Below are 6,764 nucleotides of genomic sequence, written 5' to 3' on the forward strand. Positions count from 1 at the left end.
CCAAGCCTCTCCTCACTCTGTCAGAATCTCCTTGTTTAGAAACTGAGTTTCTGCCTGCTTGTCCTCTGCTGTGCATTGAATTTTGTCCCCCCAAGAGATACAGTGGAGTACTAACCCTTAGGACCTAAGAATGTGACCTTCTTTGGACAAAGGGTCATTGCAGATGTAATTAGCTAGGATGAGGGCATACTGGAGCAGCGTGCACCCTTCATCTGGTGTGACAGATGTCCTTTAAAGAAGAGTGGTATATGGCTTGTCGTAGGAGGGAGAGAAGAAGGCAGAGACAGAGTCACACACAGGGAAGAAGGCCGCAGGATGGCAGAGGCAGAGATCGGAGTGACATAGCTACAAACTCAGGAACGCCCAAGATTGCCAGCCACCACCAGAAGCTAGGAGGAGACAAAGGAGGACTTTAGCCTCCAGAGCTGCAAGAGAATAACTTCTGTTGTCTTAAGCCACCCAGTTTGTGGTGTTTATTACAACAGCCCTAGGAAACTAAAACGTCCTTTGTGCCTAAGCTCCTGCCAGTAGCTTTGCTGGAAAACCTAGCCTTGGAGGCTCCTCAGCTCTATCACCACCGGCTGTGGGGGTCGGGATAGGCCATTTCCCTTTTTGAGGTCTCTGTTTCCTCATCTGTAAATCCCAGGTGAACATACCTCCTTCAAAGACCATTAAACAGAGCATGTGGAGAAAGGGGAACCCTCCTACACTGTTGGTGGGAATGCAAGCTGGTGCAGCCACTCTGGAAAACAGTATGGAGATTCCTCAAAAAGTTGAAAATAGAGCTACCCTACAACCCAGAAATTGCACTACTGGGTATTTACCCCAAAGATACAAATGTAGTGATTCAAAGGGGCATATGCACCCCAATGTTTATAGCAGCAATGTCCATAATAGCCAAACTGTGGAAAGAGCCTAGATGTCCATCAACAGATGAATGGATAAAGAAGATGTGGTATATATATACCATGGAATATTATGCAGCCATCAAAAAAATGAAATCTTGCCATTTGCAACGACGTGGATGGAACTAGAGGGTATTATGCTGAGCAAAATAAGTCAATCAGAGAAAGACAATTATCATATGATCTCACTGATATGAGGAATTTGAGAAGACAGAGAGTCATAGGGGAAGGGAGGGAAAAATGAAACAAGATGAAATCAGAGAGGGAGACAAACCATAAGAGACTCTTAATCTCAGGAAACAAACTGAGGGTTGCTGGAGTGGAGGGGGGTGGGAGGGATGGGGTGGCTGGGTGATGGATTGGGGAGGGTATGTGCTATGGTGAGCACTGTGAATTGTGTAAGACTGATGAATCACAGACCCGTACCCTTGAAATCAATAATACATTATATGTTAAAAAAAAAAAGACAGTTAAATATTTAAAGGAGTGCCTGGCACAGAAACGGCCACTGTTGACATGAAACACCTACCCCTTGTCAGTTTCTGGCTCCCATGGTCCCATCCTGTTGGGGGGTGGGCGGTGACTCTAAAATATTCCCCGAATAGAGATCAATGCCGTGGATTATTCAAAAGCAACGAATTTTCTTTTCGAAAGAGAGGATAATTCCATGCATGCCATGTTTTCTCTCTCTCTTTTTGATATCCTTTTGCACTTCTTAGCTTATGGTACAGAAAGATCCCCTTCTTGGGAGGAGTGAGTGCTAACACACGGGGCTGCCCACCACTGCCCAAGGACAGAGCCGCCTTCCGTGCCAGCCCGCATGGGTCGGGGGTGCAGAGGCTGTGGGGCACTTGGTGGGGAATCTGGCCTCCGATCTGGGGACGCTCAGCCGCCGGGGGCTTTAATATCCGCTCTCCACAGCTTTATCTCCACTCAAGATGGCCATGCTGATTGTAGCACAATAAAGCGGGCGTTATGGAGGGGGGTGGTTCTGCTGTCCCTGGTTATTGCATTTAGAGGCTACTGTAATACTCTTCAGGGAGAGATGGCAGTGATTAAAGGTAATTCAGGACTCTAGGAGTCCTGGATGTTTATGGTTCCTTCTAACCCCAGGGATTTTAGGATTCAAGGCGTGCAGCCACACAGCCAGGCCAGCCGGCAGCTGACGTGAGGAAGAGATTTAACAGGTGCCAGTAACTCTCGTTGGCCAGGTGCTTCATACACAATTATCCACGTAGACCTCACAACATCCCTTAGCGTGTCTTAAGGCAGGTGCCCTAGAAGTGGGCCCTCTGCAAGGATTCCTGTGCATGTGATGAATTCAGGAGGAGCTCATAGGAAACCAGCCAGGAGAGAGGGAGCTGGGTGGGAAGGAGAAGTTGCCCAGCAAAGGTGGGATTTCAGGCCAAGACCCTTTGGCGGGGGGCTGCAGTCTGCTGCAGGGGCCTCTGGAGGGCGAAGTGTACCTCCCCTGGGTGCGCAGGGGCTGGACTTGCACACCCCTGCACCCAGCACTCGCTGGCTGAGGGCCTTGAGGGTCAGCATGAGCAAATGCCCAGACACTGAGGGTTCTTTCTCTGTGCTTACAAAGTGGCTTCGGGAACCCCAGGGCAGGCAGGAGCAAACCCCACCTCGCAGGCCAGCAGAAGAGTACATAGAAATTATAATAAAGTATTCAAGGGGATCTGGGTGGGAGCCAACAGTATCTTCTACAGGGAACAATTAAGATCTCCCATTGTACAGATGACCAAACTGAGGCTCAGAGAGTGAACTGGCACTCCCTGGAGAGGTTAGTGGCTGGGTCAGGATTTGAACCTAGGCTTTCGACGTGGATGTTCTTTCCATGACACGGTGATACCTGTTGGTGCCTGGGAATCCATGGCTGCAAGCGTTGACCTTTCTTGCTTCTTTTTACCATCGCTCTCAGATACTCCTGCCCTGGTTTCCCAGACCTACTTCCTGCAAGGAGGAGAGAACTGGCTCCACCCTTCTGACTCCCTCCTGCCACCAAAGGGAAAAAAAATATTTAAGTAATTTTTTCTATGCTTGAGAAAAGGAACAAGCAATGTTAATGAGTGATTTACCACTCACACACGGCACAGATGGGTCTCACCATGGATGGTCAGGAGAAGCTGGACACAAAAGAGTCAGAGTCCATGTATATAAAGTACACAAAGAGAAAAAGCTAACCTTTGGTGACAAAAGCCAGGCTCTTAGTGCTCCTTGGGTGCATTAGAGACCTGAAGGAAGGGATGGTTGCATTTAGTTTATTTTGGGGGGGGGTGCTCGTTACATGGGTGTGGTCAGTTTGTGAAAATTCGTCAAACTAGGTCCTTCTGATATGTGTGCTTTTCATATGCATATCATGCATGCTTCAGTAAAAATTGAAGTTACAGAAAAAAGTGAAAGAAACAGAAGATAAAGAAGGGCAAAAGGGAGACAATAGAATAAAGCATAATCCTGCCCACTGAGAAATCATCCTTGTTGATGCCTGGTGTGTATTTCTCAAGATCTTTCCATGCGTGTGTGCACACATACACAAACACATGCGACAGAATTTCTGGCTGTGTTGGAGCCGATTATCCTCATCTTGAGAGTAGAACAGCCTGTTTTCGGTACTGACAGCAACAGAAATAATAATTGCAACCCCAAGTTAGGAATTGATATTCAGGCAAGTGCTGGGAAGGAAGAGGTCTGAGAGAGACTGTAGATGTTTCATGCATCTGGGAGGTGGAGGGTCCAGTGATAAATCTGCCCTTATGGATTTAAAGTGTGTGCCCCCATGTGCCCCTCCAAACCGACAGTGTGGATTACACCACACACAATCCGTGTATTCTCCATCTAGGCTTTCTAAGCCGCGTATAGACTAAATGCTGACTCTGACTCATGCACGGGCTTGTGGTGATAAATTACCCTTGGGTTCTGACCTCACGGGGCTTTGAGTTGAGTAGTGTGACTGTGGGCGAGATACCGCCTTCACGGGAGCCTCATTTTTCTTATCAGGAAAATGGGGATAGTAAAATCTGCCAGGGGAGACTCACTTCTCTGTGTGGAAGAACTATCTGATTATTGAACGGGGTCTGGACCCAGGTAAGGTCTTTGTCTGTAAAAACTGAAAGGCTGACTTCACCCGGAGCCCAAGCAGAAGGACTCCAGAAAGGGGAGTGAGGCATTTCCTTCCGCTACTTCTGAGTAGACCTCTTGGGTGGGGCATTATGCCTGGCATGGGAGGAGATGGTGGTGGCAGATGAGGGGGTAGTGCCCACCAGGGTGGTGGTTCCCAGAGGTATCAGTGGTTCCCATAGGAGCCCCATCGTCCTGTGGACATGGCAGTGCCAAGGGAAGAAGTTTGGAGCAGGTGAAGGTAATGATCATGGAGATGCCACATGGAAACTAGCTGGACTGGCTTATTGGAAGGCCAAGGTACCCTGGGGATCCCCAAATGCTTGGAGAGGGAAACCAGACTGGGGAATCAGCTTTGGTTGGATTTTACAGAGCGTCTCCTGTTTCTTTCTTTTAGTCAGGATTGGGGTGACACCATTGTACTTCTTCCCTAGTTGTCCTTAACGGTGGCTTTGAGTGGCTTGGGCTTGGCAATGGAGGAAAATTTCAAGAAGAGAAAGATAGTAGAGCGGGAGTGTTCCTAAGCCTGCCCAGTCATAGCCCCTCTCCCCCGGGGGTACTTGTTTGGGGAAACAGATTTCTGCATCCTGGAGCAGGCACTTCTCAAACTTTAATGAGGACAGGAGTCTGCTGGGAATCTTCCTAAATGCAGGTCCCGATTCAGCAGCAGGTCGGGGCTCAGCCCCCTAAGGAGCATTGTGTGGATGTGTGGGGTGGTGAAGGGCAGGAGAAGAGGACAGACTGGAAGAGGATCCCGCCGTGCTTTATGGGGAGGGAACAGCTTTGCTCGCCTCTGATTCAGGCTGTGTGGGAATGAAGATTGCTGTTCCTGAAGCAAGGTTTGAAAACCGCTGGCCTAGAAGAAGCCTCGCTCTGCAGTTCCTTCTGCCCAGATCACTCCTGCCCTCTTCTTAGCATTATAAACTCCTATTCTGCCTTTAACATCCAGCTCAGGTATGTCTGCCTGAAGGCAGCCTTCCTTAAACACCAAGCCGTTATCAGCCCCTTATCTGTACTGCGTTATCACGTCCCTTACACATGCTACGCTGATTCCTATTATCTCACTGTATTGAAAATGTATTCTGCACTCATATCTCCATTTTAGACCAGGAGCTTTTGGGGAGCAGGATGACATCACCCATGTCTGCTTCTGGGCACAGAGTGTGCCGAGCATAAAGTAATTCCTGGTTCAATGCTTGCAAAATGGGCACTACCTGGTTAATGCTTCCCTGAATAAGAAGCACACCTTCTCTAAATTCTCAAATGGAGCCTGTATTTTTATTAATTTGAGATTTCATAAAAGGTTATTAATCTCTGCTTGCATCTCCCGGAAATTGCTGGGCTTGGCAAGGGCAGGTAAACATGTTCAAATAATATCCTCTTTCCCATCCTCCTGACATCACTGATGGTGTTGTGCTTTTTTTTTTTTCTCCCTTAGAGACATTAGACATTCACTTTCTCCCCACTTCCTGAGATGTGATCACATGCCCACTGAAAGGTTCAGAGTTTGTGAACAACTTGAAGGTCATGTTGGATAAAGGAGCTGGCTGACAGCACCCTTTGGGCCATTGGAATGTGGTGACGCTGGCGCCAGCCCATTCCCCAGAGGTGTGGGACTTGCCCATACAAGCCTCCCATTCCTGCCCCACAGAGGGTGCATCTGTGAGTGCTGGGACATATTGTGAGGAGCCAGGCCTTCTGCTCCCCTGGCATTGATGGGGAGGCCCCAGAGAGCTCCTTGGGGCTCGTCAGGAAGCAGGAGGTTGTCCAGGACCAGATGCAGAAGGAGGCCCACGAGAGTCAGTGACCTGCCTTAATTCATTTTGCGATCTGAATTGAGAAGTTCTAAAACTTCTACTTGGTCAGAATCCCATCTTGAGTATTCTTGGGGGATGTAGCTAATTATGTCTACTTCAAAGGTGCTCATTAACTTGGTGAACCCCTTTGCAACCAATCCCGTGATCCAGGGAACAGTGTTTCTAAGATGGGGTTGGGTAGGGATAGATATTGACTATTTACCCCACAGACCCTGTGTCAGATTTTCTGCCAGGCATTGAGGTCAGAGGCTGGGGGAGTGTAAGAATAAGACAGAGTTTGTGTTCTTAAGCCCCACAGACTGTCAAATGCATAGCTTCTCTTGAATGGATTGTTGAGTGAATGCAGCCAGTGAATACTTTCCAGAAAATCAGTCTTATGGATTGAATTGACTTACCAATCCAGGCTAAATAGAAAAGCTGGTTATATGTGTAGGCAGAGTGGGGAGGGGGAAGGAAGGAATGGTTCAAACTGGTTACAAGTGTAGACAGAATGTGGGGGGCAGATAAAGCATAGGCTTGGTGAACACACACAACAGAAGATGCACTATTGATGAGATTAGTCCCCTGAGCTGTTCTGGATCTGATGACATTCCATGAAGGGGATGGTGGTCTGACATCCTCTAGACCCAGACGGATGGTTGATCGCTGGGGATTTGAGGGGATTGATGAAAGGATTAGGAGCAACTACTCTATCTGATGACCTCCACCTCCATGGAATATTGTCAAATGTCCACATTGTGACACTGATTACACTTATAATGATAACATAACAGCTGTGGTGGGCATCTCCCAGCACTCAGTGCTTCTCCAGGTAGTACTGATGAGGGTGATGATGATGATGTGGTATTGATGAGGGTGATGGTGATAATTGCCACGACCCTTTGTTGAACATCTACTCAGTGCCAGGTGCTTTATATTA

Source organism: Halichoerus grypus, chromosome 15 (assembly GCF_964656455.1).
Source record: "Halichoerus grypus chromosome 15, mHalGry1.hap1.1, whole genome shotgun sequence".
Taxonomy (NCBI): domain Eukaryota; kingdom Metazoa; phylum Chordata; class Mammalia; order Carnivora; family Phocidae; genus Halichoerus; species Halichoerus grypus.